A 22,122-nucleotide genomic window follows, 5' to 3' on the forward strand; every position below is an offset into this window, starting at 1 on the left:
GCTGTTGGGTCAGGTTCCCCTGATTTCTCAGATGAGGGAGCCAGGCTGGAGCCAGCACATTTCTCAACTCCCAGGCAACCGCTGACCAGGCCTCCCGGGCTCCATCTTCACTGGCAGCTGCGAGCGGCACAGCCGCTTGGCGGGCTGAGCATCCCCCCAGCCCTGCTGGCAGGTGAGGGCCCGGGGCCCTGAATGCCAGGGACCGCCCCCTCTGTCTGGGGAGACAGAGACAGATCCAGGAGTACAGCCAGGAGCCCCAGGCCCCGGTCAGAGCCTTCACTTGCCTCAGCAACCTGGCAGCTGAGCAGAGGGCCCTGAACTGCTGGCAGGGAGACCAGGAAGGCCAAAGTCCTTCTGGGATGTGACGAGCAGGCGAGGTGTGTGGGGAGAGGCTGGGAGGAGTTGGGGGTACAGAATGAGCTAGCTCAGGGGCCGGCATCTCAGGAGGGGCCTCTGCCGGGCATGGTGATGAGCAGATACAGTGACAGCTTCTGCCCACAAGGAGCTCAGAGTCTAGAGCAGGAGGCGGACACAGGGCGCACAGGCCAGTGTCAAAGGCAGGCGGCTTCTTCGGGCTGTAGAATTTACTAGCTGTGTGGCCTTAGACAAGTGACAAGATCTCTGGGCCTCAGTTTTCTCATCTGCAAAGTGGGGCTAATAATATCCATTTAACAGGTTTGGATGAGAAGCATATGGGTTATCGTACTTGGCAAAGTGCCTTGCTCATAGAAATGGTGCTTCCTAAACAGCACGTGGATCTTTGCCTTCCACTTACATGGAGTGTGTGGAAGTCAGGGACCTGGGCTTGTATCTCTTTACAGCACCCATGGTTTCTAGCCTAGCACTGCTCATTCTGTTTTCTAAGTAAGAAAGAGGTCAAACGCATATCCTAATGGAATAGAAAAAAACTGCCATCAATAACAGCTTCAGAATGTAGTCTCTCCCTACTGGGCTTCCTCCAAGGAATCAGCGTCTCTGACTGACCAAGATGAAAACTACTAAAACAGGCGACAGCAGGCGGGGAGAGGTTGGCTAGTCTGATAATCTCACAGTAATGAGTCTGGATAATCTAAATCTGATAAAAGCTCCTCCGATAATCAACGCCAGACTGCAATGATGAAAACAACTCCTATCTAGACAGCAAACTTTTCAGTTTGCAAAGCCCTATCACAAACATTCTTTCATCCAGGGGAACCCAATAAATATGTGTTGAAGGACAGAAGCCTGCAATAGCCTCATGATACAAGGTATTGGGGTCTTCATTTAACTGATAAGGAAGCCAAAGCTTAGAGAGGTAAATTAAATTGCTAGAAAATGATGGCTCCTGTTTGATGGCAAACCCAGTATCTTTCACACCACATCACGTCTCTGCCTACGAACAGATGGCACATGGAGGGTATGCCGTCACGGACAACCCCCACCTCCGAGCCAGACAGGAAATCCAGCCAACACAGTTGCTCTCAGTGTGCTGGTCTTGGAGATGGGTCTTTAAAGACACATGCAAAAGCTATTCCCTGCACCCCTACCCTGCCCGCCAGCAGGCATGTTCCCTGGTGGGTGGGAGCCATGGAAAGATGAGAAGGGGGCAATTGGCACAGCTGGAAGGCAAACAAACAATGGAGCTGGTAAAGGGTTGGCCCGAGTCTCTCTTGCTGATGGAGGGTGTGTAAAATATAGAAATAACAATTACACAACTGAGCTGTCTCCTGGGAAGATGATGGCTAATTAGATGCCTCACAGCACACTGATTCCTCAGCACGGAGCAGTCTGCACCCCCAGCTTGCCATCCCCAGCCACGAGCCAGGCAGGATGCCCAGGGACACAGCCGTCTCCTGGGACGCTGGCCGTCACCAAAGCCACCGCTCAGAGGTCACTGTTCAGATACCACCTCCTATGCTGGGGCTTTGCATTCACCACTTGTTGAATACAAGTGTCTTGTTAAAACCCTGAGAGTTTAGTGCTGGGAGGGTCCTCATTTGCTGTCTGAAGAAGTAGAGGTAAGGTGGGGGTGTGTGATATGAACTTCCTAGTCTTAGTGGGGAGGTGAAAGTGGGTGGTGACTCCAGAAACAAAAGGAAAACTAGCCCTAAACCCAGAGAGAAAGAACTGGTTTTGCTTTCTCCTTACAAGGGCACTTTCTGGGATGAAATAGACAAGAAATCCTATCTCCTCAAAGCTGGAAAAGCCCTCAGAGAGCATCTAGGCCAGTGCTTTATAAACTTTTTCTTTTGTAAACAATAGGACCCTTTGTTTAAATGCAATTGAGTGAAAACTTAGTAGATAACAAAGAGCCAGGAGGAGCTGCACTCCCAGGAGTGAGAGCCTGCCCGACGGCCACTGCCCTCTTCTCTTCCTGCCCTGCTCCTACCATGGCAGCTTCCTGGAACCCTAGGGTTCCATGGAATCCAGTTTGAAAACCACCGTTCTCTTTCAACTCCTCACACACAAAAAATGAGAGATCTGGAGAAACTAAACGATCTATTCAGTGTCAAAAAGCCAGGGAGTGGTAGAGGCAGAACCAGAAGTCAGGCTTTCTGCTGTTCAGGCCAAGGATTTTTGGCTGGGCCAGGCAGCTTTTATTTTTCTGCTCTAAACTACTATGTAGATAGATATAGATATATAAATATTAATGATATGTAGATACAGAGAAGTAAAGATAAAGATATGTAATTTATTGAGCATTCTTTGCACTAAGCTGTGTGGGTATATCTGAGACCCAAAGTTGGGAAAACATGGGCCTTAATTCCCAAAGAGCTGGGGAGACCGACAGGGGCGCCAGGATTGCCTCACAAACCAGGGTGCAGAGAGAAGGCAGAGAGACAGGGAAGTGCAGAGTACGATTCAGTGAACACACGGGGCCTTCCAAAACTGGGACCATCCAGTCTTTCCTGCCCCACTTCCTACCAGGAGCTTTCTCCATCCTGCCCTCCCCACCGTCCCGCCCCTGCCATTCTGGGATCTCTTTGGGGACTCAGCTTCCTCCTTTCCATCAACTGTCCTGATGATGGGAGGGGGAAGTGGGGGGTAGAGCAGGAAAAAGGAAATTAATTCCTCAAAGCTGGGTGTATGTGTGTGTGTGTATGTATATGCGCGTGATGTCCATGTAAGAAAAAATACCGTTAACATCAAACACAGAAGCTACTCTGCCTTTTAGGAGAGAGGGACAGTTAACTCAGAGGAGTTTTTCTGACGTAGCTTTATTACTAAGATTGTTAGCGTAGTAGTTGTTGTTGTCTAGGAAAATGTCTTAATGGGCCTCTTTGGTTCCTGGCCTGAGAGGGGAAGGAGAAACAAGAGAGGACTAAATTACTCTGTCTAAAGGGACACTTGGGCTTAGATCCCTGAGAGCTGCAGAGGTCTGATGAGTACAGGCTGGGGGGAAAGGACTCAGAGTGATGAGAAAGAGGGGTGTGCAGAGGCAATGAAAACAGAACCCCAAACAGGCAGGGAGTGTACTCTGCGGAGACAGAGGATTGTCACCTGGTTTCTGGGTAAAAAGACCTGTTTTCTGCCCACTCTTATTTTCCACAAAAGCCTGGTGGCCACGAGGTCCCACGGCAGTGACGTTTGGGAATGGAGATGGGCACTGGAAGGAGGGTCCTGGCCTCAGGCGCTTGGAGTAAGTCCAGGAAGACTGCTGCACCGTGGAGCGAGCAGCTGATGCTGGCGATGCTGGGGAGAGGGCGCTGGTCAGAGCCGCAGTGCCAGGGCTTGAGCTGTTGTATTTGGACAGTATAGTAATGGATGCTTCCAGAAAGCTAAACGGCTAGGGGACTTTGGTGTACATGGCTACATGTGTGTGGAATTACATGCACGTGCATAATTATGGTATGCACAGTCACCTGTGTATTCATGGGTATCAACACCTGTATGATTGTGCGGGTAAAAGTGTGTGTATTTTTGGGTATGAGTGCATACTCAGTTGCTAAGTTGTGTCCAACTCTTTGCAAGTCCGTGGACTATAGCCCGTCAGGTTCCTCTGTCCCAAGAATACTGGAGTGGGTTGCCGTTTCTTACTCCAGAGGATCTTCCTGACCCAGGGATCAAACCCGTGTCTTTTGTGTATCCTGCATTAGCAGGCGGATTCTTTACCATTGAGCCACCTGGGAAGCCATGAGTGTGGGTAAATGATGGAAATGATTAAGTTATTATATCCTGTGTATATATGCCAGTGCATGCACACGGGGCCGGAACTTCAGCACCTGTGGGTTCCATGTGTACAAGTGAATAGAAATTAGCGTGTAGCCATGCGGGTGTGGACCTACGAACACCTATCTGAGGTTGCCTGTCAGTGTGTCATTGTGTGTGTGCAGGGCTGTGGGTTATTTGTGAACGTGTGGGACTGAATACTCTGCAAGGGTGTGCACAGATGCACCAGGGGCCCCACGCAGGCCTGGCCGCCCCTGTGACGTGTCTTCCTCCGCCACGGGGCCCAGCAGGGCCAGCGAGGTTCGGAGCGCCACAGGAGGGGGAGTGGATGTTCCCGGCGTGCTCGCCCCAGAGCCCTGTTCCTTGCCCAGGAACATTCCCGATTTCCCATTCCTGGGAAGGAACATAATGTCCACTGGCGCCTCTCCCGCCTGACGAGTCCAACTCCCCGACTGCCTCGGGCTGCAAGGCACTTCCTGACCAGGACAGCAAGCATCCAGGGAGCCAAAACCCCAGGGGCAGAGTGGGAGGGAGACGCACCGGCTCCAAGGGTATCAGCAACAGGAGACCCTCCCCAGGCATGACGAAAGGAACCCTCGTTCATTTTCATGGCCTTTGCCCTGCGCCAGCCCCACGCAGAGCTTTTCACAGGAGTAAACTCATTTCCACCTCCCCACGGCCTCCATGGCCACGAGTTACCATTATCTCACTTGCAGAAGAGGAAAGAGGCTCAGCTTAAGGGACCCGTCTCAGATGACACAGGCACTGGGGGGATGGGAACCTCGGTTCCCCGTCTCTGGAGCCCGAGCTCTCACCCTGCAGGCAGGACGAGCCGCCCATCTGGCCGCCATCCTCAGGGCACAGACAGGAGCCTGATGGGAGACTCCTCCTCACCCCAGGAGGAGCCCCTCTCTCACCAGGCTTCCTTCTTCTCCCAGTTACCCTCTTGAAAGCCCTGGAAACAGGTGGGCGGTCACTGTGGCAAGGGACCTTGGAGACAATTCTGATTAACCCTCCACTTGGGAAAAGGCCTTGCATAAAAGTCCAGGGCACACTGTCTTCTGCACAAGTTGCCTCCTTTCTCCGGTACTGATGAGGTCAGAATTGTAGCTCCTATGGCCCGTGACCAGGGAACTTCACCACAGAAAACCTTCCACTCCCATGGCCAGCATGGACCCCAAGCTGACAGAGCCCTGGCCCAGCACACACATGAGTCTTTTGGTCCTTAGCCGATCCTACACACTTCAGCCAGTCTGGCCTTCTTCACGCACCCCTTTTGCGTGTGAGGATCTACAACGTGCCAGGCCTTGTGCTGAGTCCTTTCAGGTCAGATTCAGCATATGTTCTACTTTCCATTGGTTGTTTCATTTCATAGCCATAACTCTATTATAAGGTTGATGTTAGTCTTATTTTGCAATTAAGGAAACTGAGGATCAGAGAGGTTAAGTCACCTTCCAAAGGACACACAGCTCATAAAAACTGAAACCAGGATTTGAATTTGGACTTGATTTCAAAGCCGATGTATTTAATAATGAAGTTATCACCCTGACAATATTCCTGTGACGTAAGGAATATTTAGCCTTGGATCAGACACAGGGCACAGATCTGTTAAGTAGCTTACCCCAGAATACACAGGGAGTAAGGAGCAGAGGTGAATATGAATTCAGGTCGGTGAGAAGCATCACTGTGCTTCTGTGCATGGATGCCTGGGACCACATTATAAGAATGTGGGCATGTGTGTCTGGGTATGCGTGTTGGTACTGGCGGATCTTTCCACCCTTTCCCAACACCTTAGCTTTAGCTAAGATAGGTCTCTCTCCTCCTGTATCCCAGAGAGGACTTCTCCCTCACACCACTCATCTCTGTCTCTCTCCCACCCCTAACTCGCCCCTTCTCAGGTTTCTCATCATCCTCAGGGGCACCCAGGTACCTACCCTCAGATCCTTGTTCTCCCCAACTTGACTCAGGACTTTTCTGCTAATTTTTTCTTTGGCCCTCATCTTCATGTCAAATCTGGGGCTCCCCATCACCACAGGGAGAGGCTCTCCCTTGGCTCTCCCATGGCCAGACCCATGGGAGAGACTCAGACTGTACCAATTGCTTCTTCTAGTGATGAGGACTGGCCTTGAGTCCCCAGGGGCCCACCCATCCATCCAGCAAGTATTTATTAAACACCTGTTATGCTCCAGGCAGTGTTCTAGGTACTTATTTACATCAACAAATAAAACCAGACAAAAACACCCACCCTTATGGTTCTTATCATCCAGGAGTGAGAGAAATACAAAAATAAATAAATAAATTACAGAGTAAGTTAGAAAATAGCATAGGGTAAAAGGAGAGGCTGAAGCCCATTGAAAAGTTGACCTTTAAGCAAGACTTGAAGGAGGGCATGAGCTAGGCATGTGGATATCTGTGGGAAGAGTACTCCAGGTGGAACAAACAGCAAGTGCAAAGGTCCTGAGGTAGATGTGAGCCAGTATGGCTGGAGACTTGGGGACAGCAATGGAGCAGCAAGTCAGATCACATAGGCACTTACTGGCTACTGTAAGGACTTGGGCGTGTACTCTGAAGAGGAAGAAGACTTTAGAAGTTCTCCCTACCCCTGCCTCCTGTCCCAGATCTTTGTTTTGCTGTCTTTTTTATCTTTTAGGTCTGGACCAAAGCTGTCTCTTCAGAGAGGCCTTTCCTAGGGCCATCTTTTGTAAGTGGTATCCCACATCTCGGAGCTTCCCCAGTGGCTCAGTGGTAAAGAATCTACCTACCAATGTCAGAGACATGGGTTTGATCCCTGGGTCAAGAAGATCCCCTGGAGGAGCACATGTCAACTCACTCCAGTATTCTTGCCTGGGAATCCTCATGGGCAGAGGAGCCTGGTGGGCTACAATCCGTGGGGTCACAAAGAGTTGGACATGACTGAAGCGACAAAGCATGCATGCACCCCACATGTCACCATTCACTCTTTATCACAATGCCCATATTTAACTTCATGTCCTACAAGTTAGCTAGTATGCATTTCCTCGGTCCCTGTGTTTACTTTCTATCTCCACACAAGAAACTGGAAGTTTCTTGAGGGCAGGACCCGTGTCTGTCTCTTGTTTAGCAAGGAGTCTACACTGCCTAAAATAGTGTCCAAGCATCATGCAGGGAATGCAGCAACCTGTTACCCCCATGGCCAGCCTGCTAATAGCTGATGCGCCTGGGATATCCCAGATCCCTGCTCATGAACCTGCTCTGGTTGGGAAGGCAGGTACATGCTTTCTGCAGAAAGTCCATCCTCCCCCTCCTCCAGTTTCCTTAAATGCCCTCGAACACTGACTAATGTGAAATATGAAGGTTTAAGCCAGCAAAAAGAAAACATTTGGGAAGCTAAGCCCTCCTCTCTGCCCCTCAACTAGGTCATAAAATAAAAAGCTTTGTTCCTAGAAATTCATAGCATTGCATTGCTATTCCCGTCATTAAGCTGTTACCCAGAAAATTTCAGAGACAAGAGGACTGAAAAGGGATAGAGAATCTGTGAGGTCGTCTCCACAGATTTTATGGTTTAGGCTCCTGAAAAAGTCTGCAATGTAATGCTATTATACTTACTTCACAGGTGAGGAAACTGAGGCAGAAGTTCAGTAACCGTTCCCGTCTCAATATCATACGATTAGCGTATGACAGAATCAGGACTTCAAAGCCTCCTGCTCTTTCTATACAGGCTTCCTCAGTGCCTCAGCAGTAAAGATTCTGCCTACGATGCAGGAGACGTGAGTTTGATCCCTGGGTAGGGAAGATCTAATGGAGAAGGAAATGGCAACCCACTCCAGTACTGGGAGAGTCATGGGAAATTCCATGGACAAAGGAGCCTGGCGGGCTACATTGCATGTGGTCACAAAAGAGTCGGACATGACTTAGCTCTTTCTATATGCCTGTGCTAATCCAGCTTCAATTCAGCATGAAAATCTATTCTTCTGAGGACTGAAAAAAAAAAAAAAAAAAAAAAAAACCCAGAAAAGGAAAACAAGAACAATAAGTAACCTGTCTCCACGAGGCTGGAGTTGGCCCAGAGCCGGCTCAGTCCTCAGGCCAGAGGAATCATCCTGAGCCCAGCGCTGCCCAAGCAGGAACACCCAGCACCGTGGATCCCAGACGTGGCCCTGGAACACGTCCCCCACCCCCACCCCATCATCCAGAGCTCTGAAGGGGCCCTGGGGTCCGGCTTGCCGCCTGGGTGCTCCACCGGGAGTCTCTGCTGCCCGCCTGCCTGCCTTCCAGACTAAACACTCCCATGCCCAGCTCTCCCTGCTTGGCCGGGCCAAAGTATCCTAGGAGAGTCTCAACAACATGAGTGAGGGATAGTTTACACGTGTCTCTGGACACCCTTGGGAGAGACGCAGGCATGTACACAGGCTCACAAACACACACACGCAGGGGAAAGTGAGCCTCTGGACACTGCCTGGGGGAGGCAGAGCAGCCCAGAGATCCACAAACACCACACACACACACACACACACACACACACACACTCACACACCCCGAAAGGCAGAAATGGTTCTCTTGGCATACTGGTAAATAGAGGTGGGCTCACACTAAAATACACACACATAAACAGCCGGAAGCCACAGGCTCTGAGCTTCTGAACACCAAGAAGGACACATAGGCCTAACTGTGGACACTCACACACAGGGTGCAGGGCTGTATTTTGGAAAATAAAAAGGGGAAAAAAAAAGCCTGCCAATGTTTCCACTGTGCGCTGCTTGTAAAAATTCTGTAGCCTGGGGAGACGCCCCCCGAGCCGTGGAGCTGTGTGTGGGCTGTCAGATAAAGCGGGGGGAGTGTAAAAGCAAACAGCTCAGAGAACATGCTGGCGGAGAGGCCAGCATTCTGCTGAAAGGGCTGGGCTGCGGCTGGCAGAGGACAGGGTCCCCCAACAGCTGGTACGGAGGGAGCTGGAGCCTCCAGCTGAAGGGCCTATGGGTTTAGTTTCCTGAAAGGCAGAACAAAAAACCAAGCCTACTCTAATGGTTGCTTTGCCAAGATGCAGTGAAATAATATTCAAAGCACATCAACTGGCACATCTCAGGGACTTAGTACATGAAAACTGTTGTAACTAGGCTTATGGGTGATAGAAATGTGAATCATTCCATTGCCACCTTCAACGCTGCCCCTTTCAGAGCTGATTCATTACAGCACTGCTTGTCTCAGAAAATTTTAATATAATACAGTATTATAGATATATGCTATATTATATAAAATACATATATATTATAGTATATATAAATATTGCATTTGTAATAACAGTAAGTGCAAAAACAACAGCCATCATTTACTGAATAGTCATGCAGTGCCTTGCATTGTCCTAAGAGCTTTACCTGTATTATCTTATTTGACTTTCATGACAGCCCTATAAGGAGGTAGTATGATTGTACCCATTTTACAGATGAGGAAATAGAGGCACAGAGGACTTAAGCAAGTTAGCTAAGCGGAGTTTGAATATGAATGCAAATCCATTTAAATGCCGAAAACCTCAGGGTATATGTGTGTGTGTGTGTGTGTGTGTGTGCGCGTGTGCGCATGCGTGTGCTTGTTGTATATATTTACTGTCGAGGGAAGTCAGCCAGAATAGTCAAGTGCGCACTAGCAGCCCCAGCATCTCAGACGATGACTACGAATTGCCCATTCAGAGCTTGCCTCGGTTGAGAGCACACAGCCATCTGGTGCCTCCACCACAGTCTGTCTCTCCTCTGGGCAGTATTTCGAGGATGAAGGAATGGAACAGGAGGTGGGCCAAAAGTCACAAAGGAGAGGAACATGTTGGATATTAAAAACAAAAATTTTATAGTGGCAGAAGGGTCTTTAAGGAGAAGTTCCAGAAAACAGAGGGCACATAGGGATTGGGGGAAGTCCTGACCATAATCCTCACTGTGGCCTGGAGGGCGTGAGCATCCACTATATAGAAGGTGCTGGGGGAGGTTCCAGATGGAGACTCTGAGGAGAACAGGAAAGCCACGGCTACACAGCAGGCACCCCCATTCAGCATGACCTCTGCTGCCCAGCCACGGAGCTGCGTGCCCCTGGATGCCAGCATCCAGAAATGCACCCATCAAGCTGACAGATGAAGTGAAAGTCGCTCAGTTGTCCGACTCTTTGCAACCCCATGGACTCTATAGTCCATGGAATTCTCCAGGCCAGAATACTAGAGTGGGTAGCCTTTCCCTTCTCCAAGGAGTCTTCCCAACCGAGGGATCGAACCCAGATCACCTGCACTGTGGGTGGATTCTTTACCAGCTGAGCCACAAGGAAAGTCCAAGAATAATGGAGAGGGTAGCCTTGCCCTTCTCCAGCGGATCTTCCTGATCCAGCAATCGAACCAGGGTCTCCTGCATTGCAGGCAGATTCTTTACCAACTGAGCTATCAGGAAGCTAACAAGAGAGTGTGTTTAGAAGAGAGCGAACCCCAGCGTAAACTAGAAATTTGGGGTGATCACGTTGTATCAGTGCAGGTATTGTAACAAACGCTCCACCTGTGCAGGATGCTGGTCACAGGAGAGGTTGTGGGGTTGGAGGCGGGGGACATGGGGATATACGAGAACTCTGTGCTTTGCCATTATTTTACTGTCAACAGAAAAGTGCTCAAAAAATACATTCATTAGAGAGAGAGATATGTGGGAGCCAAAAGAAAGACACAAACCATGCCAAATCAGAGGGCTTCATCTGTGCTTGGAGCAGCCAAGGGGTTTCTGGAAGGTGCCTTATGGGCCACCAGGTGCGGGTGCTGGAGCAGAGAGGAACAGAGCCAGCGGACCAGCAGGATTTGCCTCCTGCTACACCCTCATCTATGCTGCCAGAGCCGCCCTACTTCCACTGCTTTCTGAACTGGGGTGCTGCCTAAACTCTGGTTGAAGAAGGTTGCGCTGCTGGTCATGTTTTGAAGATGTCTGTTTCAGGGACTGAAGCACAGTCCTCTGTCTATCTGTACAAGCTTGCAGTTGGCAAAGTCCTTTCACAAAAGGGCTCCCAAAGACAGGTAGCTCACCTTCAGGCCCTAGTTCCAGGTGGGGGATGTAGAAAGTGCTCAATAATCTATTGTGTGAATGAATGAATATTACCGCAAACCTAAGAGATGAGCAAGGCAATTCTGGTTTTACCCATCTTACATTACTTTCACTGAGATGCTTACAGTGGGTCAGGCACTATGTCTGTTGCTGCAAATGAATTAGCTTATCCGATCCTCATTACAAATCTTGGAGGTAAGTAATACGCTTATTGATGAAAATTGGGGAACCAAGAAGTGTGATAACTTGCTGAAGGTCACACAGTTAGTAAGAAGCAGAGATTCCAACTCTGGCAGTTTGGCTCTTATTCGCCATGAAAAGTTTCAGACTCAGAGAAACCTGGGCTGGGAGAATTGTAGTGACCTCTCCAAGTCCTGAGGAGGCTCAGATCCCAAGCACAGCTCAGCTGCCCTTCCACCTCATTAAGGCTTCGTTACTAGGCAGACTTCTGGGCAGGGCATGGGATGGCTGGTTCCCCATCACCTAACAAACAACAGGAGACTCCCAGCCTGGAGGCCAACGGCAGAATTGCCTGGGAGACCCATCCATACCCAGGGCCTGTCTGATGTACAGGTGGAGGCAGGAAAGGAAACAAGAAGGCATACTCAGAACAATAATTTTTAAAGCAAGATTAAAAACATGATCTCTTTTCCTAAAGCCTCCCATTCCATCCACATCCTCAGCTCCAGACACTGGGTGGACCCCAGACACTTGTAGAACTTTGACAGCTGGATCCCTCTGATCCAGGAGGGGGTTGGCCTGATTCTGGATGGAGACAAGATGGTGTGTGATGTCCAGGCACATAGGCAGGTAGGTTCAGGCTCTTTCCACGGTTGTCATCCATCCACCTACCCATTCAGCATCCATTGATTATCCATCCATCCATTTATCCATGTATCCACCGTCTATCATCCAACCATCATCCATCCATCCATCCATTTATCTATGTATCCACCATCTATCCAACCATCATTCATCCATCTATCTATCTATCCATGCATCCATTTATCCATGTATCCACCATCTATCATCCAACCATCATCCATCCATCTTTATCCATGTATCCACCATCTATCATCCAACCATCATTCATCTATCTATCCATCCATCCATCCATCTGCTGGGCCTACAAATAATAAGTGCCCACATTCTGCTCTTCTGACCCCTGGGCTTCCTCCCAAAGACTGAAGGCCACTGTCTGAGAGCTGGGTGTGGGCAGGCTGTGACAAAGCTCTCCAAGCAATGAGACATTTTCCCTGTGAGAGGATATTTATGTTATGTGCATATCATAAAGCAAAAAGAGACTTCTAAAACTTTGAAGGCAGTTCATTTTATAGAAAGCTCAGAGTCACAGTGGTAGCCCACATCCAGGTAGCATATGTGAGCCCGTGGGCCTCATTGCCCTGGATATAATCTGATTTTCCCTCTCTATTTTCTGCTTTTCTCTGACTTCCTTGACTACCTATAGGTTATCATCTTACATTAGCTTATATATTTTAAGCTTCCTCAAATACTTTTTAGAATAAAGTTGAATCATGAAGGCCATTTATACATAAAAGGCCAAACTCAGTTTACCTCATGGGTAATTTAAACCTACCAGCGAATAGCAGCTAACCCCACTGAGTTCTCCCCACACATCCTCCAGCAGTCCTGCAGGCCAGGAACTGATGAACCCCCATTTTACAGGGCACTGCAGCTGGGGTCTCCCCTTCAGATGCCCCAAATCGGGTCTAACAGTTGCTTCTTGAAGGGCCAAGTCACAACTCATCGGAAAAGTCCCTGAAGCTGGGGAAAGATCGAGGGCAAAAGGAGAAGAGGGCGTCGGAGGAAGAGATGGCTGGATGGCATCACCAACACAATGAACATGAACTTGGGCAGATTCCGGGAGATGGTGAGGGACAGGGAGGCCTGGCGTGCTGCAGTTGATGGGGTCGCAGAGTCAGGCACGACTTGGCGACTGAACAACACCACCAAACTTGAGTTTAAATCTTTGCACTAGAGCCCCTGTGGACAGCCTGAGCTGTGCCTTCTCCCTTCCTCTCAGCTTTTGAGGGTAGCGGGAATAGGATCTTTGAGGACATAGAGCCTCACAAGGCTAAGAATCAATTGTTCAAGGGATCTTAGACACAATGGTAAAGATCCCTATTAGATGGATAAGAGGATGCATGGATGATGGATGGATGTTGAATGGGTAGGAGGCTGGGTGAGGCTTGCAGGGCTCAGGTCTTCTGCTAAGCCCTCGGGGTACCCAGAAGGGAAGACACAGTCCCCACTCTCAAAGAGCCCAGTGTCCACCAAAGGGGACCGATCTGCAAACCACCAGCCGCAGCAGCAGGAAGAATGAGGCGTCTGTGGCTCCATCCTGTCCTTACGTCTTTGTCCATGCTGTTCCCTCCACTTGTAACACCTTTCCGCCCCTCCAGTCTCCCTGCGCATTTCTCTCCTCTCCACCCCACCTCCCACTCCTTCTCCTTGCATACTCTCTCTCTCCAGGCCTTCCTTGTCTTTCTACATACCTGGTCTTGATATGTTTTGCATTTTCTTTTTCTCCCTCCCCTGCTTCCATTTTGTCAACTTTCACCTTCAACTTTTGTACCCGTTTTTATACTTGGAATTTCTTGCTTTTCTTTTATAGTAATATAAATGACTAAAAACATGTCTGTGGTTACTAATGAATAAATTTCATGTGTTATCTGCTTTTACAAAGGCCTACGCTATTGCGGTAAGCAGCCTCATAACCCTCTAGAGGCCCTGGAATCTGTGAATATGTTCCTTTATACAACAAAAGTAATTTGGTAGATATGATTAAAATAAGGATCTTAAAACAGGTAGATTAGCCCAGATTTCCCAGGTGGACCCAATGTAATCATGCTGCTGCTGCTGCTGCTAAGTTGCTTCAGTTGTGTCTAACTTTGTGTGACCCCATAGACGGCAGCCCACCAGGCTCCCCCGTCCCTGGGATTCTCCAGGCAAGAGTACTGGAGTGGGGTGCCATTTCCTTCTCCAACGCATGAAAGTGAAAAGTGAAAGTGAAGTCGCTCAGTCCTCCGACTCTTAGCGATCCCATGGACTGCAGCCCACCAGGCTCCTCTGTCCATGGGATTTTCCAGGCAAGAATACTGGAGTGGGGTGCCATTGCCTTCTCCAATGTAATCATAAGGGCCCTTAAAGACAGAAGAGAGGCCAAAGTGGGGAGAAGGAAATGGGCTGGTGAAAACAGAGGTCAGAGTGATGGGATTGATGGCCAGTTGGGGGCCACCAGATGGGGAATGTGGGAACCCTCTGAAAACTAGGTGGGAATTCCCTGGCAGTCCAGTGGTTAGGACTCCATGTGTTTAGTGCCAAGTGGCTGAATTCAGTCCCTGGTAAGGGAACTATGATCCCACAGACTGAGAGGCAAAGAAAGAAAGAAAGAAAGAAACTGGGAAAGACAAGGAAAGAGTCTCCCCTACAGCCTCCAGAAACCCTGCTGACATCTTGGATTTTAGACTGACCTCCAGAAGATAATAAATTTGTGTTGTTTTAAGCCACAAAGTTAGTGGTAATTTGTTACAGGAGCAATTGGAAACTAACAGAGCTGGCTTTATAAGAGAGAGATGGAAACTCTTGTTTCTCACAAGAGAGTTCTTACTGCTTAGTGTCAGGATAGCCAGATTTTGTGAGAGTGAGAGAGGGTGTGTGTGTGTGAGAGAGAGAGAGAGAGAGAGAGACAGAGAGAGATGGGAATTGCCCATATGGCATATGGTATCTTTTCTCCCCCAGATCATGGTTGACACAAGACAAGTTTCCCTAAAAGAAATGGATGCTCTCATCTCAATTGGACCTTTGTGTGGTGGAGTCTAGTTCACAGGCCTCATGGACTTGGCCTGCACACCCCTTCCTCTGAAAAGACATCAAGAGCATCATTGTATTCATGCACTGCTGAGCGCTGCAAGGCAGTTGGCCTTGCTTTTCTCAGGCTCGCTTTCCACAGTGACATCTGCTGGTCTTCAGCTGGCAGCCTGGGCGCCGTGCACAAGGGCCCACAGGGTGGTGGAGGTGGGAGCCGAGGCCCAAGGAGAGGCAGCGTCTCCCTGGCATTTTGCTGTTTAGAATTGCACTTACGCTTTTACAGTTAAAACACAAGTTCTCCTAGAAGGGCTGACTCCATGTCTTTGATAAATGGAGCTCTGAAAAGCCCTTAAATGGCCCATTTGCTCTGCCACGTAGTAGAACTTGGTGAGGCAGAAAACTGCGCCTTTGCATACTGGCTCCTACTGGCTGTGGTCCCTGGGGTTGCTACTGTTTTCTTCATCTGCAAAATGGGAGAATAGGGTGGTTCTGGACACACAAGGGGATAATGCCTTTATAGGCACTGCACAATCCCTGGAGAGAGGTACCTCTCGGGGGGATGTGAGAGCTCTGGCACTTAGGCTCCTGATAAGCATAAAAAATGACACGAAAGATCATAAAGAAATCAGACTAGGGTTCTGTGGTCAATTATCTCATTAGAGGAACCTCTGCTGAAAGTTTTCCAAACACACAAATTATTTTTTTATCCTTGGCTCCCTTTAGGCACGAAGCTTCTCTTCCGCGCGGTGATTAAGAAGCTGGTAATCTGTGCTCCCGGAGAAGGCAATGGCACCCCACTCCAGTACTCTTGTCTGGAAAATCCCACAGATGGAGGAGCCTGGTAGGCTGCAGTCCATGAGGTCGCTAAGAGTCGGACACAACTGAGCGACTTTACTTTCACTTTTCACTTTCATGCATTGGAGAAAGAAATGGCAACCCACTCCAGTGTTCTTGCCTGGAGAATCCCAGGGACGGTGGAGCCTGGTGGGCTCCCGTCTATGGTGTCGCACAGAGTCGGACACGACTGAAGCGACTTAGCAGCAGCAATCTGCACTCCCATCTTGCCTCCTGCTTGGTAGACCTGCTTGCTTTCTCATCCCTCAGTCATGAACTCAGCCCAGCCATACCCATTAATTAGGGGCTCCGAGGCTGATAAGGGAAAGAGCTGAGCTGTGAGGGAGAGATACCTGTTTATTCGCGCCTTTGGGGCCAGGAGTACCGTCCACAGAAGCCGGCTGTCTAGGGTCAAGTATAGCCAGATATGCTGAAACGCAGAGCCGGTCAACTTCCAGCTGCGACCTCACGTGACGGCTGCTCTCACACTGCTTGGAAGGGCAGAGCCCCTCACCTAGTTGAGCGGGAAGTTTTAACAAAACATTTTGACCCGGCTCTGGGCCGAGATGGCTCCCAGTGCCAAGGGCAGACAAGGGGGAGATCAGGGAAAGAAGTCAGGATCTGGTGAGGGATGAGTCCCTTTGACTGCAAGGAGATCCAACCAGTCCATCCTAAAGGAGATCAGTCCTGAGTATTCATTGGAAGGACTGATGTTGAAACTCCAATACTTTGGCCACCAGGTGCGAAGAGCTAGACTGAAGATTGGAAAAGACCCTGGGAAAGACTGAGGGCAGGAGGAGAAGGTGACGACAGAGGATGAGGTGGTTGGATGGCATCACCGACCAATGGAGACGAGTTTGAGTAAACTCCGGGAGTTGGTGACGGACAGGGAAGCCTGGCGTGCTCCAGCCCATGGGGTTGCAAACAGTCGGATACAACTGAGCGACTGAACTGAACCGGGGGGTCACAACCACCCCTGGGGGCCTATCTGAGCAGAAGCTGAAGGGCCCACTGTGCAGCTCGGGGTCACCTCCTGAGTAGTAGGGGTCATTCTCCTCCTGAGAGACAGACCTGTGGGCAAGACCCCGCTCCCCAGCTGGGAAGCAAGCCGTGGTCACACATGAGTCCCACCAGCCAGAGCATCGCACCTCCGAGGTTGGTGCACGCACTCTGAACCACTTGGGGGTCTTGCTAAAATGCATCGTCTGACTCAGTGGATCTGGAGTGAGGCCTGAGAGTCTGCCTTCCTGTCACATCGTCAGGTAAGGCCATGCTGTCTCCCCACCTTTGGGTTGGCAGTTAGTCTGAGAAAGTGTAAAAATAAACGATGACTCCAAGACAAGAATAGAACCTTGCCGGAGACCTCGCTCCCCACTCCCATGGTGTTCGGGACACCTCGTCTCTTGGCAGAAGTGATCTGGTTGCTCTCGCTTCCTCGTGGCCTCTCTTCTTGGAGGATGAAGAGGGGCCTGGGGCAGGGTTTGGGGTTTGGATTTGACTGACGGCCAGAGCCTGAGCGGAGCAGCCTGAGGAACACAGACACAGGGCTGGGGCAGAGCAGAGCTTGGCCGAGGCAGCTGGAACAGTGGTGCTGGGAGGAGCAATATGGACGTGCTGAGGTGGGGTCACCGAGGAGCACTGGACACAGAGCCCTTGTCGGGAACCGGGGGCAGGGTGACCTCTCTGAGCCTCAGTTTCCTTGTCTGTAAGTGTGATAACATTTAGGCTTCAGGATTAGGGTGGGGATGAAATAAAGTAATGAATGTGAAAGTAACCAGAGTATTACCTGGCCCATAATAGCATCCAGTATCCTAGACCTTTTGAAATAAAAAGTGAATAAGCAGGCTTAGCCTGTGCGGGGTCTTGACAGCCAAACAAAGGAGCTTGGCTGTGCTGCCAAGAAGCTGCGCACAAATTATCCCCAACTCTTTAATCAAGCAAGGCCCCCACCCCCAGATCTCTGCTGAACTTCCTCTAAGTACTTACATGGAACTCAAACAGATAAAATTATAGAATTTAAAATCAGCCCTGAATGCAGGCCTCTCGCTCATTCCCATTAACCTTTAGCTTCAATGTGAATGGGTGTGATTCCCCAGGCCTGCAGATTTCCTGAAATCATCGGCCAGCTCTCTCTCAGAACAGACTCCAAGATGAGCAGAAGGCTGCTGGTGGGCCGGGGGTGGGGGCGGGGGGTGGTCTGGTGCACCCAGGGCGTCCTGGGGAGGCTACACAGCCTGGGCCCTGGGCCTTGAATCCCAAAAGCCATCCAAATCTGAAATCTGATGCAGCTAAGAAAAGAAATGACCCATTTTGCAGGGTCCTTGCTAGAGGCCCTTAGAGAGAGTCAGCCTCTGACATGAGTGCTTTCCAGGCAAACAAATGAAGCAAAGGATGCAGCCGGCAGCCACTACCAGGAAGGGGATGCGAGACGGGCCATCTGCCCCCTCCCCCTCCTCCTCTCCTTCCTGCCCCCACACGCCCATGCTCACTCACCCCGTTGGACAGGCCTTCTCAGCTATGCAGAGCTTAGGCCACTTTTCATTATTATTATTTTTCTTTTTAAAAAAATAATATTTAGAAATGGTTTGGGGCCCAGAAACTTAAACATTTCCACCGAGTCATTTTTTTTCCCTGCAGTGTATTTTTTGAAGCAGATAGAAACAAAGCCAGCATTTCACAAACAGAATAAGAAGAAATGGTAAATATATTTAAATTCAGCACAGAGAAGTGCCCCTTTACCCTCCTGGCAAGAGGCTCTTAGACGGAGCTGGGCTGGAGGATTAAGAGTTTCTTCCAAAGGCCAAAAGATCCAGATGAGTGTGGGGGCGGAGGGGAGGCTGGGCAGAGGCAAGTCAGTGTCTCCTCTGGGTGTTTTTTTCTTAAGTAAATATCCTTTGTCCACCTCCTCCCCTTTGACTCTTCAAAAAACTGGTGGGAGTCCTGTGGAACTGTCAGGAACATGCCTGGACTTAATCCCAGCTCAGCAACTCACTAACTGGGGGACGTTGGGTGAGTTAATTAACTTGTCAGTACCTTAGTGTCTTCACCTGTAAGTGGGGTGGTTATAGTGCCCATTTCATGGGGTGGCTGTGAGTTTCAAAGGAATCAATACCTCTGAGGGCTTTAGAACAGCACTTGGCACAAAGCAAGATTCAATAACTTAGTATATCCCAAACCACCAGTGACTAGTATGTCCCCTACCTCTCAACCCTCCCGTAGTCCTTCCATGGCACCCCTCAACTAGGGAAAATGACAGCCCCACCCTGCCAGCTGCTCAAGCCTAAACTTGGAGTCATTTTTTAAAAATTCCTCTTTCTCTCTTATTCTCTACAGGCAATCCATCTGAAAGTCGCATCAACTCTACATTTAAAATATATTCAGGGACTTCCCTGGTGATCTAGTGGTTAAGAATCCACCTGCCGATGCAGGGGACATGGGTTTGATCCCTGGTTCAGGAAGATCCCATATGCCAGGGGGCAACTGAGGCCATGCGCCACAGATACCAAGCCCACCCTCTAGAGCCCGCGAGCTGTGACTACCGAAGCCTGCTCGGCAGCGAGAGAAGCCCCACGGTGAGAAGCCCGTGCACTGCCATGAACCCCAGGCCCTGCTTGTGGCAACTAGAGGAGGCCCCCATGAAGCAAGGAGGACCCAGCCCAGCCAAAAATAAATAAATAAATAAATAAATAATTTTAAAACCCATTAAAATACATTCAGAATCTGGTTGCTTCTCACTACCCCGCCACTAACAACAAGTTTCAAGCCAATGTCATCCTTCATCCTTACCACCACAGTACCCCTCCACCACACTCTCCCCCAGCCCCTAATCACCCCTCCACATACCTCTAGAGCAATCTTTTTTTTTTTTTAAAGTCCAATGATGTTTCTCAGCTTAAAATCCTCCGAAGTCTCTCCATCTTAGAGTAAACGCCAGGTTTCTCCCAGAGCCGCCAAGGTCCCGTGTGATCTGGCCCCACTTCCTCTCTGAAGCTCTCACTGACGGCTTCTCCCTTCTCACTCTCCTCCAGCCACTCTCTCTTTCTTGGCATTCCTTGAACCTGCCAATAATGTTCCTGCTTCAGGACATTGGCACTTACCATTCCCTCTGCCTAGGATACGGTTTCCTCAGAAACCTGATGGCTCCCTCCGTCACTTCATTCAGGCTTTGATCAAACATCACCTCACCTGAGAGGTCGTCCTTGAATCTCCTGTATAGGAAACTTCTATTGCTCACTATACCCATTTCTGCTTTATTTTCCTTTGCAGCTTTTATCGCTAGTTAATTGGAGAAGGGCATGGCAACCCACTCTAGTATTCTTCCCTGGAGAATCCCATGGACAGAGGAGCCAGGTGGGCTACAGTCCATGGGGTTGCAAAGAGTCGGACACGACTGAAGCGACTTAGCACACACACATGCACGCACTACGATAAATCTTTGTTTCTTTTTTTCTTCCTTTCCTTCCTTTAGTTTTAAGACCCAATAGACCAGCAGCAGTTTAGCTCTTTTTCTCCATTGCTATTCTCTAAGTCTCGTAAGACAGAGCACATAGTAGGTGCTTTGTCACTATTCACTGAATGACTACCTCCCTCCTTCCATTCTTGTCTGCCTCTAATACAGCTCCAGGAGGTGGCCAGGATGCTCTGCTCACCACATATTTTATGATCCTCCTTCACTGCTCAAGAACCATCAGTGGCCCCCTCTTTGCCGAAAGGGCAAAGCGCCTACGACACTCAGAAAGCCTTTGGTGGTCTGGTCCCACCTAACCTCAGGCCCCTATGTTGCCATCAGCAAGCCCTGCAGGTGTAAGGCCTTTGTTCCCTGAGCAATGATCCTTAGCTCGTGCTGTTCCCCAGCTTGGGACACACTCCTTTCCCTTCTCTGTCAGACTCTCACTGTGGGAGCTTGAATAGTGGCCCCCAAATGATACATTCATTCAGAATCTGTGAACATGACTCTTATTTAGAAAAAGGGTCTTTGCAGTTGTAACTGAGTTAAGGATCTCACACCAAGAGGCTCATGGATTAGGTTGAGCCCTAAATCCAGTGACAAGTGTCCTCAGAAGGGAACAACAGAGGAGACGGCCATGTGAAGATGGAGACAAAGGCTGGAGTGACGCTGCCACAAGCCCAGGGGTGCCAGGGGCCACCAGAAGCCAGAAGAGGAAAAACCAGAGGTCTCTAGTTGGGGGCGGCCTCAATCCTGCAACACTTTGACTTTGGACTTCCAGCCTCTGGAATGGTGAGAGAATAAATGTCTGCTGTTTTAAGCCATCAAGTTTATGGTGATTTGTAATAGCAGCCACAAAAAAGTGACACACTCCCCTTCAAAACCATTGCAGAGATGCAGTCCTCCCCTCCCAGCACTGTGGCAGGGTGGAGGGGCTGAGGTGGCCTCTTTGTAAAGATGCCGCTGCATCCCTGGCCAAAGTTGATCAGAGCCGGGATGGGCTGGTAAGTGTCGCAGGTACTGGGAACTATATGGTGAAGCCAAGGGGTGAGGTGGGGGTGGTCATGTAGGCTTGGGGTTGAGCCGTGTTGGGTTGTGTGGGGACAGGAAGGTGCATAAAGAGGGGCAGGCAGACACTGACAGAGGAGGGCAGGGGTCCTGACGATGCCCCCGCTCCCAGGGAAGGTCCTGCTCTTTCTTCCAAAGTTTCCTTGTATTTCTCTAATATTCAGCCTCCCTCCTCTTTGTCTTAACCTGGTTTTTCTTAGAGAAGGTGGCTTCTCCTTGCAACTCAATCAACCCTAAGCTCAGAGCTCAGCTCCGGTGTCACTCCTCTAAGGGCTTCCCTGATTGCAGTGCACAGAGAGAGATGATCCTAGTCTCTGGGCACTCAGCTCTGTGTCCCCACCAAGATTCACTGTCATCGTTATGGCTGTTTGCATGCTATTCTCCCCTGAGACTGAGCTCCTCCGGCCATGGATCAAGCTCATCCTCTGTGTCTGGATTTTCCAATTAATTACCCACTGAGGTATAGTGTCTGGTACCACAGTGTTTAAGTAGCAGAATAAAAGATGGATGCCACTCGGCTCTGCCCACAGGAGCTTCCAGGCAAGATTTGGGGGCCCCCTCTCACACATGCTGCAGGGACATGAGATGAGGCAGATATTGGGGTCGAGGTAGGAGCAAGCAGAGGGCAGCTCTGAGCCAGGAGCTGGTCAGGGAGGTTTGATGGGAGAGGCCAGGGGAAGCGGAAAATGGTGAGATCGTGTGTGGGTGACAGTCAGGGCTGGAGCAGGCAGAAGGCAGGCGGAGCAAGGAGCACTTTAG

At 49.8% G+C, this 22,122-nt stretch overlaps 1 protein-coding gene and 1 long non-coding RNA gene across 3 annotated transcripts in view; one reads left to right on the plus strand and one right to left on the minus strand.

Annotated features, from left to right (window-relative positions):
• NAV2 (neuron navigator 2) overlaps positions 1–22,122 on the minus strand; it is a 771,667-nt gene that overhangs the window by 501,387 nt on the left and 248,158 nt on the right. The window lies entirely within an intron of this gene.
• Positions 1,869–19,317, plus strand: LOC102404798. Of its 2 annotated transcripts, XR_326447.3 has the most exons (4): positions 1,876–1,997; positions 6,800–6,850; positions 15,738–15,855; positions 19,182–19,317. It is a non-coding gene; the product is annotated as an uncharacterized LOC102404798 (long non-coding RNA). The 2 variants fall into 2 exon arrangements; XR_006551339.1 differs by lacking the exon at positions 6,800–6,850 and having other exon boundaries at positions 1,869–1,997.

This window comes from Bubalus bubalis, chromosome 5 (assembly GCF_019923935.1).
Source record: "Bubalus bubalis isolate 160015118507 breed Murrah chromosome 5, NDDB_SH_1, whole genome shotgun sequence".
Taxonomy (NCBI): Eukaryota; Metazoa; Chordata; class Mammalia; order Artiodactyla; family Bovidae; genus Bubalus; species Bubalus bubalis.